Source organism: Ctenopharyngodon idella, chromosome 22, assembly GCF_019924925.1.
Source record: "Ctenopharyngodon idella isolate HZGC_01 chromosome 22, HZGC01, whole genome shotgun sequence".
NCBI lineage: Eukaryota > Metazoa > Chordata > Actinopteri > Cypriniformes > Xenocyprididae > Ctenopharyngodon > Ctenopharyngodon idella.
The window spans coordinates 21,318,358-21,329,488 of record NC_067241.1 but is presented as its reverse complement, the minus strand read 5'-3'; positions in this window follow the sequence as shown (position 1 = coordinate 21,329,488).

Here is an 11,131-nt window from a genome sequence, read left to right as displayed (position 1 = left end):
TAAATCGTGCCCATGCTTTAGTAAATCGAGGGAACGAAATAGTAAATTGTGCACACGCTTTAGTAAATCGAGGGAACGAAATAGTAAATTGTGCACACGCTTTAGTAAATTGAGGGAACGAATTAGTAAATCGTGCGCACGCTTTAGTAAATTGAGGGAACGAAATGGTAAATCGTGCGCATGATTTTTTTTTTTTTTTTTTTGAATGTCATGTGCAGGGCTCCGTACAAATCAGTGGTTCGGAATGTGTATCAAACTGCCAAAGTCACGCCCCCCCCAGTGGTGAACCATTAAAATTTCGTAACACTTATGACGTGACTTTCATGCTCCGAACCACTGAAAGTGGGCATCTAAAAGTGTTAATTATCTTGCTGTCAATTGAAGCCTCACTGAGCCATCGGATTGTGTTGTGAAGATGAACGAAGGTCTTACAGGTGTGGAACGACATGAGGATGAGTAATAAATTACAGAATTTTCATTTTTGGGTGAACTAACCCTTTAAATACATGTACACTCACCCAGCTAACTAAAATTGCCACTGTTTTCACATCTCTTGTAAAAATAAAATTTATTTTAATTGCATACCTCATTTAGCTGAATGCTATTAAACAAAAAAAATTAATCTGCTATAGAAGTACTATGATTTTCAAGACAGCAGCATACTAGCACTGCTCTTACTTTTTCTGCCATATGCAGTGGCTATAGTGCACGTAAAAAGGGCTGATGGTCACATGCATATCACGTGTGTCTGTGTGTGGGGTTTTTTTTTTTTATTTTTTTTATAAATAAACATCTGTGTACCTTTGACCCTGACCTAACAACCTCCTCAAACCAGTATGTTTACACTATTGTTGTCAGGCCTTGTGTGTGTGGGTGGATGCTTGTTTGATGGAATAATTGCGACGTGTTGTGTCTGTAAACCACATCCTTCCAATCACTAAAGGTTATCATGGAGAGGATATGCTGGTCTACCGAGACAGGAAATGGTTACACGCTGAAAATCTGATTGATCCTTTGCTTCCGTCAGACATGTTGTGATGTTGGTCTGACAGGAGTGTGTTCAGAGTGGAATATTGTAGTGTAAAGTCTCACCCCCACTGCTATATCTTGCATATGCTTTCTATTTTTGTTTATCTTCAGAAATGCACCTGCTCTAATGAGAAACTTGTGGACTAAATTTAATGCCCCCACGTTTCCGTAACACATGTTTGTTTGTTGTTAAGGGTGAGAGAATTTGGCAGGAGGATGATGATGATAATGCCACCCCCAATGCCGCCTTTTTTGTTTTGTTAATACCACAAATAAAACGTGTCAATACTACCAGAAAGGAAATAAGTTTTGTGATTTTACATGCCAACCCTGATTGTGGCCTGCATCTGTTAGCTGATCATCTTGTAGGTGGCTCTTTGCTTTCCTCCTAAAGATTTGAACAATGTAAGATGGCTGAAGCATTTAGGGACATTTTTATTTTATTTCAAAATTTGAGTTTTGTCAAAAGATGCAAGCTTGAGTTGTTGCCTTTTAATCATGATTTTGAGGCCATAAATTAGCTAGTGTACTACTAAAACTTGACAAAATGAATATAGAGGTTTTTACACTTAAAAAAGTTGCAGTCTTTCTCTTCCAGTCACTCGTGGGCCGTTTTTTTTTTTTAGCAATAGCATGTAGCAAACTGACACATCTATTGTGTTAACTGAAGGCAACCCAAATCTTTTTTCACAATCAGGATTTTCCATTGGAATTGATATTGAGCATTTAATGGAACGTATTTTTTAGATGTTTTTTTTTTTTAATGGATCACGATTTTCCCTGTTTTTATTCATGTAAATACTCTGTGTAGTCAGTATATAGTCCGTAAATAGTAATTAATTTTTAATGTACAAATAAAATATATATTCTGTATTAATATGAGCATTTAACTGCATGAATAATAATAAAAAAAAGTAGGGTAAATGCAGATTCTGTTTCATGGAAGTTCTGTACTTGACAACCTTTATGAACAAAAATGATTTAAAGAACCACAAGAGGGCGCTTAAGGATTGGAGTCGTGCTATCAGAAACAATCCTGCAGAAACTGATATCTTACTGATGAGCAAGGCCAGTTTACAGAGAAAGAGAAACAAAACCTACAGTGCAGAGATGTGATAACAGTGGAAAAATAATAAAAAAAAAAAATAGGGCGAGGGTGAGGCCACGAAAGCTCATGAGTCTGTGTTATTTTGAATTTGCATACTTGTATGAACTCATTTGCAATGCAAAGTCAACTCAAAGATTTAAAGGAACACTGCAATGTGATTGGCTGCTTGTTTGGTCACCTGATGCACTCTTTGTTCACTATTTAGAACATTTACCTATTTACTTGGGAGAAGAATTCCTTGTGAAGGGTTTCTACACATCAGTTTGCAGATTTTGTTGTGTTTGTGTGTGTGTCTCCAGAGGTGTTTTCTGTGTTTGAAAAGCATGTAGAGGCTAAAAGAAGCTAAACAACCAAAGGTCAGGGGTCAAATTAAGGTATTTACAACACTGCAAGGCATTGGAACCTCAGACCTTGATGAAAACCTATTTAATGTTAATATTTTTATCACTGTATTAGTGGACCAACAGTAATTTTGTGGGTTTTGAGGTTAAATAAGTTTACTGTAAAAATGGTTGGGTTAAAAACAGCCCAACTGGCAACCTAGCACTAGGTAAATATCGGACAGAACACCTGCTGGGTTAAAGTAACCTAAGTTGAGTAATGCAAGTTGAGTTGCACAGTTTAACCCTATGTCAGCTCATTTTGACTAAAAGTGGAGGTAATTTTACCTCATAAATGGTTATTATTTCCATTTTTTTGCAGGAAAAGCTCATTCTAGAAACGGCTGGGTTAAAAACAACTCCGCACTGGGTAAATATTGGAAGAACACATGCTTGGTTAAAGAAACCCAGCAATTTGGTTTACACATTTTAACCCAAAAGGTTGAGTTGCAGTTTAACTCAATGTCAGCTCACTTTGATCAAAAAAGCTGAGGTAATTTTACCTCATAAATGGTAAAATGTAAATGGTATTTAGTGAATTTATATATATATATATATATATATATATATTTTTTTTTTTTTATTTTTTTTTTTAAGAAATAATTTATAAATAATTTCTATTTATTAAAACATTAGAAAGTGACAGGAGCAGATTCACTGCCCTTCTGGCATCTGTGGGAAGAAGAAAACACGGTATTAATTTTAGTTCAATGACAATATTAGCTTTTGCTAAGTTATGTTAAAGAAAAACGTTTTATGTCTCCTTTGTCGGACATTACAGTCTCACCTTCCGTCAAACACATGGCACGACCATCGCTCCCATTATAATCAATGGAGATGTTCACACTGTAAGTACAGTGTTATCCCTGGTCGTTTCGAAACGTGTCGCTGCCGCTGTCGCTACATTCGGGAGTTGATAATTCAATATGGCGGCGTCGCGTCTCTCGCTCGGTCTGACTCTGCAGTGCAAGCTAACCTAGGAAACGTGAAATAATGTTAGAGGAGCAAACAAAGGTAAATTTAATTAAAAAGTGCGAAACTACAGAAGATTTTTGTTTGTACAGCAATTATTTTATATACGAGTGAATTTCAAACCTTAAAGTTATTCACGAATATCACCTCAGGAAGTTTTCTCTCAGGACAGGAGACAAAATGACCGTTGACAAACCGAGTTTTACTTTGTAAACCAGCATTGAGTTATGACCCAGCAGGCTGGGTAGTTTGTGAGGAGGTGCATCATTTCTACTGTCAGTGAAATGTAACCCAGCAGTGGGTGACACAAAACTACCCAACCCAATAAAATGACCCAACATGCAGACAATTTTAGAGTGTTCATGTAGGCTAACTTGTTAAAGAGCTCAGACTGCATGTAAGTTTTAGCAGGAGGTGCAAATGACATGTTTAAAGTCATTGAACATAATCTGTTTTTATGTGTGCATGTTACACAAGCACTATTTACACCCAACACACAAAGCCCTATGAAGCCCATTGTGACTGGTATGACCACATTTGCACTTGCACCGTTCGTCAGACTACACTTGACTAATTCAATTTCTCTAGAATTAAATTCTTTTTAACGTTCACAACACATAAATGTACTGTATAAGTGTCATTTGCGTGTGTAACCTCCTTTCTGGCCTGTGCTTGGTACTTTCCCCTTGAGAGTCATTTGAGTTTTTAAATGAGTCAATGATTCTGGGAAGGAAAGGGTTAATTTTTTACTGCCCCCATCTCTTTTTCTCTCCTTTTCTCTTCCCTCTCTCTTTCTTTCTTTCTTCCTGTCACTCTGTCTCTTCCTGCTCTCCTTTTCTTTCTGTTTCGTTCCTCCACTCTGTACTTCATTTAGACTTTTAAGTCTACGCACATCTAGCCCTCTGACACACATACGCAAGTTTTATTTGTGGATAGTGGATGTGTGTGTATGCTTAAATACTACTTTGTGCTTTTCACAGTCTCATGTATTTTTTATTAGCCCCTATAAACAGAGGAAAACACACCTGTCTCTATCACCTGCTCTTATAGCAATCATAAACATAATAGTCATGTGTAAGAAGCGGCTTTTTGTGTGTTAGCAAGCCGCTAAGTGTCATGGGTCAGCTGTTATGTGTGTGATTTCCACACAAGAGAGATGATAAATAGAAAAAAGGTGTTTCAATAAGCTGAACCTGTAGGTTGAGTCGAGCTAGTTTATCTGCTTTTCAGCTGTCTGCTTTAATTATTTTTTGTTTTTTTTTGTTTAATTAGTCAAATATTAGGTCACAAACAATACAGTCTCCTTCTGTGAGTACACACTGACTCACCGTGACTTACTGTGATGACTAAAAATTTATGATTATGACCATGATTAGAAAACATTTCATGTTTCAGTACATTTGTTTCTCAGGGGTTCATGATGTGTGGCATTACGTTGAACTATAATGTTCAGATGACAACCTAAAGTGGGTGTATTTTTTTCAATGTTGAAGTAGTTAAACTATCCTAGTTTATTATTACAACTAAGCAAGACATTTGTTAGTTGGTTATCCTGGAAAGTGTACACGTTGTGTCAATGTGATGCCATCAAAACATTTTTTGTTTGAAAATTCCTACCTGCAACATGCTCAAATAGAGTGCAACTGTCCGTTTCTGGAAGTAAAAATCCCATTCATTTTCTCCATAGGGGAATTGATTTTTAATGATAACTTATAAACTATTAAAGACAGGCCTACTGTCTAAGTTAAAAGGTTGTTAATTAATGGTATATGCTTTTGTTGAAACCATCAGCCCACATTATGTGAACTTGTTTTTAAAATAATTAACAGTGGAAATCCTGGTGAGAAACTAACCACATTACCAAAGATTTTGCAAAGATATCATCAACCAATCAGAGAACAAAAACAAGCAAATCACACCAAAAGAACTCTTTAACGCCCACCAGTTCCCATGAAACAGCCAGTCTCTACACTCTCAAACTACTTTATATACGTGTGTGTGTGTATGTATATATTATACACACACCGATCAGGCATAACATTATGACCACTGACAGGTGATGTGAATAACACTGATTATTTCTTCATCATGGGACCGGTTAGTGGGTGGGATATATTAGGCAGCAAATCAACATTTTGTTCTCAAAGTTGATGTGTTAGAAGCAGGAAAAATGGGCAAAGCGTAAGGATTTGAGCGAGTTTGACAAATTGTGATGGCTAGACGACTGGGTCAGAGCATCTCCAAAATTGCAGCTCTTGTGGGGTGTTCCCGGTCTGCAGTGGTCAGTATCTATCAAAAGTGCTCCAAGGAAGGAACAATGGTGAAGCGGTGACAGAGTCATGGGCGGCCGAGGCTCATTGATGCACGTGGGGAGTGAAGGCTGGCCCGTGTGGTCTGATCCAACAGACGAGCTACTGTAGATCAAATTGCTCAAGAAGTTAATGCTGGTTCTGATAGAAAGGTGTCAGAATACACCGTCACAGTTTGTTGCGTATGGGGCTGCGTAGCCGCTGACCAGTCAGGGTGCCCATGCTGACCCCTGTCCACCGCCGAAAGTGCCAACAGTGGACATGTGAGCATCAGAACTGGACCACAGAGCAATGGAAGAAGGTGGCCTGGTCTGATGAATCACGTTTTCTTTTTACATCACGTTTTTCACCTTCACAAATATTGTTCGCATACGTCCTTCACTTAACCATAAAGATACTGAAACTGTTATTCATGCTTTCATAACCTCTAGATAGGACTACTGTAATTCATTGTTAAGTGTCCTTCCAGCTAAAGTCTGCACTGGATCTGGTACAAAACTGCTCGTGCCCTTACATTTAACAAAAAATCTGCTTGCATCACTCCGACCCTTCACCAACTACACTGACTCCCTATCGCATTTAGTTTAAACTACTTGTGTTAGTTAATAAGCCCTGTTATGGTTTAGCATCTTCATATCTGGCTGACTTAATTCAGCATTATGCTCCTGTCCGTTCTCTTAGATCTAGTTCAGACAACCTGCTTGTTTTACCCAAGTTCAAACTGTCTACTGTTAGTGGTAGGACATTCAGTATTATGGGCCCTAAGCTCTGGAATGAGCTGCCCCAAGAAACTCTGTGCAGTCTCATCACTACAGACCTTTAAGACAGAACTTACAACTCATTTATTCACATTGTTTTGCAACTGATTGGTTCTTCATTCTGTTATTTCAAGAGTTGTCCAGTTATTATCTGCCATGCTACCTATGTTTACTGTTTGAATGCTTGTCCTGATTGTTGTACTTTGCTTGTACTTCTGTATTTTCTGTATTATCTGTCCATTTTGTGAATTGTCCTTGGGTCCTTGAAAGGCGCTATATAAATAAAACATATTATTTGGTTTTCATTTTTACACAATCTTGTACCTTTTGACTTTTTGATCGATTTTAGAATATTTTTTTGCTTTATATCAAAGTTTGTAATGTTGTGGTTCATCTTGTAGCTGGTTTGTTTGGTTCTTATAACTCTTAAACAAAGGCTTTTTAAAAATGTCTATGGGAAAAATACATCCGGAACCAAGGCTGGTGAAAAAATTGGACGGGTACTGTTACATTCTATGATGTGAGGATGTGGCAGAACTATCTGTGTTTTTTTTTTTTTTTTTTTTTTTTTTAAACCATTGGCTAGTTGGAAATCTGTTTAAACAATAATTTTTACAAAATTTCTGTTTTACAGTTTGTGTGTCTGGAACTGTGAGTGCCAAGAACATTTTGCATGTGTATCAGGAATTTGTGAGACTGAAGGGTTTGGAATGGAAGGTGTGTGTGTTGGTGAAATAAACTTGGAGATGTCTAACCCTGGACTGACAGGGAATATACAATCTCATTTGACTTGCAAATCTATATGCAAATGAGGACCCTGAGTAAGGGTGTGTCAAGGAGGTGGTCATGTGTCTGCCAGTTGTGTGTGAGTGTGTGTGGCGGTCACACTGAGAGAGAGAGGTATGAGTATGCAAGTATGCATGCTTTGTGTAGGCCGAGACAGGGACACACATGTAGAATTACGTTGCCTCTGCCACACTATGAGTACAGCGGTCCACAGCATTCTTGCGACATTACGTTCTCAGTGCCTTCCCAAGAATTCTTATTCTTATTGCTTGGAAGAACATTTCTTCCTTCTTTCTTATGTTCTTTGCAAATCAAACACATACAGTGGTGCAACTATTCATTAGCTGTTGTTCAAACTTTCTTTAAATAATTCTTTTGAACTTTTTCTTGTTTTTCAATCTTTCTGTCTGGTTTGTTTTTTTCTATATTTTTATTCTACTTTGATCTTTCAAACTTTGTTTTGAACATTTTCAGAACTTTTTACTTTTTCTTTTTTTTTTTTTTAAACCTTCAGACATCTTGTTCCCTTGTTTTTTTTCACTTTGTAAACTTTCTTTTGAACTTCTCTAGAATTTTCTTTCTTTTTTAAAAATTTCCTTTTGAAGTTTTATTTAAAAACCATTTTCTTTCTTTCAATATTTATATTTATTTATTTATTTGTTTATTTATTTTGAACTTTCAAACTTTATTTTTAAAACTTCAACCTTTTGAGTTGAATTTTCTTTCATATGTGGTGGAGAACGCAGACTCTGGGCCCTATCATACACCCGGCACAATGCGACGCCAGACGTGACCCAAGTGTTTTTTGCTAGTTCCAGCCCGACGCAGTTATCAATTTCACGTCCAGCACCACGTTATTTAAATCGCAAATGCACTTGTGCCCATCTGTTCATCCATGGGCGTGCTGGTCTGAAAACGAGGTGTGTTCAGGTGCATTGTTGGCGCGTTGCTATTTCGAGGCAACTGAAAATGACTGCGCCACTGACCAACTAAAACCTGGTCTAAAGTCAATGGTGTAGTATTTATTTATTTTTGTTATTTAAAGTGCACGCCTATGTGCCTATAGGCAAGTGTGTAACGCGCGTACACTCCGCTTGTTACACACAGGGCACACAAACATTTTTAAATATTAAAAATAAAAGGATCCCTCTGTGGAGAAGTGTTCAGTCTTTCTGCTTGCAAATTCCCCATGTAAATAGCGAATCTGCCATTGGTGCAAGCGCAGCTATACCTTTGACAGGGAATGAGAGATAAGACTTTGATTGGTTTATTGCATGTTACGCTCAAAACACATCCATGACTCATTAAGAGACTAGGAACAACCCTTTTGGACCATGCGCCTGGCGCAACGACCATTTTTTCCATCGTTAAACTAGCAAAAGTGGATTCAGACATGCCCTAAGTGCACCTGCGCCGTGCGCTTCAGACCATGCACTCAAATCGTTAAAATAGGGCCCTAGGAGTTTAAACTATGTGATAATCTATCAAGAAATCTATCATATCATTCCTATCAAGAAAAACACAAACACACGTCCAATCGTGTCTGTTTGAAACAGCCGACTATTGTCAAATGGCCTAGTGTAGTTAATAATTTTTCATTAACTGGTGCGTAGTGTTTTCTGTAGATCCGGATGATAAAAATTGCAACATATTTTGCTTAGTAAACTTGATGTGTGTTTTTGTGCTTGGGGCTATGCTTTATGGGTAGTTTGAGATGTGTCTGGGAAGTTGAGGGGGAAGACAGAGTGTGTGGAAAACTGGCTGCTGAGACCCCTGGCCTGATATCAGGCAGAGAATTTAATTTGACTTGCAAATGTTATGCAAATAAGGAGACCCGTGACAAGGTGTGTCTAGAAGGCCATCAAGACATTGCCAGGTGTTTTTCAGAGTGGTAAAGAGAGAGTTACATCATAATAGGGTGCTGAGGCAAATTAGTGTTTCTGTTCTTAATTGTGCTTTAAATGTATTATTTTTATGAAGTTTTAAAGTCTTAAGTAGCAAACTTATGCACTAGAATAGTGGAGAATTACTTAAAATTAATATGAGTCACTTTACATAAAGTCATATTTGTTAACATTAGTTAATGCATTAGCTAACAACTAATGAACTAACAATGAGCAGCATATTTATACAGCATTTATTAAAGGGTTAGTTCACCCAGAAATGAAAATTCTGTCATTAATTACTCACCCTCATGTCATTCCACACCTGTAAGACCTTCATTCATCTTCGGAACACAAATTAAGATATTTTTGATAAAATCCGATTGGTCAGTGAGGCCTGCATTGCCATCAATAACACTCCCTTTTTCAATGCCCAGAAAGGTACTAAAGACATATTTAAAACAGTTCATGTGACTACAGTGGTTCTACCTTAATGTTATAAGCGACGAGAATACTTTTTGTGCGCCAAAAAAACCCCCCAAAATAACGACTTTATTCAACAATATTTAGTGATGGGCGATTTAGAAACACTGCTTCATGAAGCTTCGAAGCTTTATGAATCTTTTGTTTCGAATCAGTGGTTCAGGGTGCCAAAATCACGTGATTTCAGTAAACAAGGCTTCGTTACGTCATAATGTTTCAAAATATCAATAATTCACGTGACTTTGGCAGTTTCATACACGCTCTGAACCACTGATTTGAAACAAAAGATTCGTAAAGCTTCGAAGCTTCATGAAGCAGTGTATTAACTAATGTAGTTAAATAATGTTAACAAGTGAAACTTTACTGTAAAGTGTTACCACGGCATTCAAACTCCGTACAATTTTATGGGGAAGTTCATCACCTCGACTCATCAAGTTAATACTTACTAGTAAATATGATATATAAAAGTTGGATCTAACAACTAATTATACAGCTCAAATTTACAAAATACATGCAGAGAGGACCCAAGACACTAAAAAATGTATGAATGGCATTGCATTATATAACAAAAACAAGTGGAATTCATATTATATATTTATATTATAGTAGAATTGAGAACATAAGCAGCAAAACCTGTCCACGGCACACTAAACATTTTTTTGGGGAAATGACTTCATTCTTTTCAGGCGAAACCCTGCTTGCCAGGGCTTCAGGCAGGTGATTAACCTCCCACGTTATGATGGAGAATCCTCATCTCAGTCCTCTGGCAGAACTATACATCAGTCAGATCCGGTCTGTCCTGTTTGCCTCCACTTTCCTCTATCTCTGGAATTTATAGGAAAGAAGAAGTGGTGAAAGAGGTAGAGGGGAAGAGGTCAGGCTTATCCGCGTATATCAGGATTTATAGACCTGTGTTTTAGGAGTAGTTGACCCTTTGTGCTGCCCGTGGTTGATTCAGAAGTGTGACCCAATAAATGTAAATTGAATTCTGCTATATTAAAAGATTTTAATATTTATTCAGCTTCATAAAATTCCTCTAAGGCTTCCTAATTCCAGCACGTTAATGGGGGTAACAAGCAATTAGAAGAACAAGCAACCTTTTCTGACAAAAAAAAAAAGCCTAAATTAAGCCTAAATAAGCTCCCCACGTCAAATGGGTCACATTTTTCCCGTTCGGCAAGTCTTTACCAAGGCGGGTTTGGACATGCTGGGAACTCTGAGAATAGGGAGAAGGTGGAAACAGGCCTGACGGGATTCCAGGTCTGTGTCCCGACTGAGGGAGTATCGGTCCAGCATTTTCCCACGAGAACAGCCGTGAACGTCCAAGCGGCTCTGGGGGTCCCACTGGGATTTAAGGGAAGGCTCTGTAAATGAGGGTGTCTCTGTGTTATCAGATATTCATCCAGCACGTGTCTCTGTGACC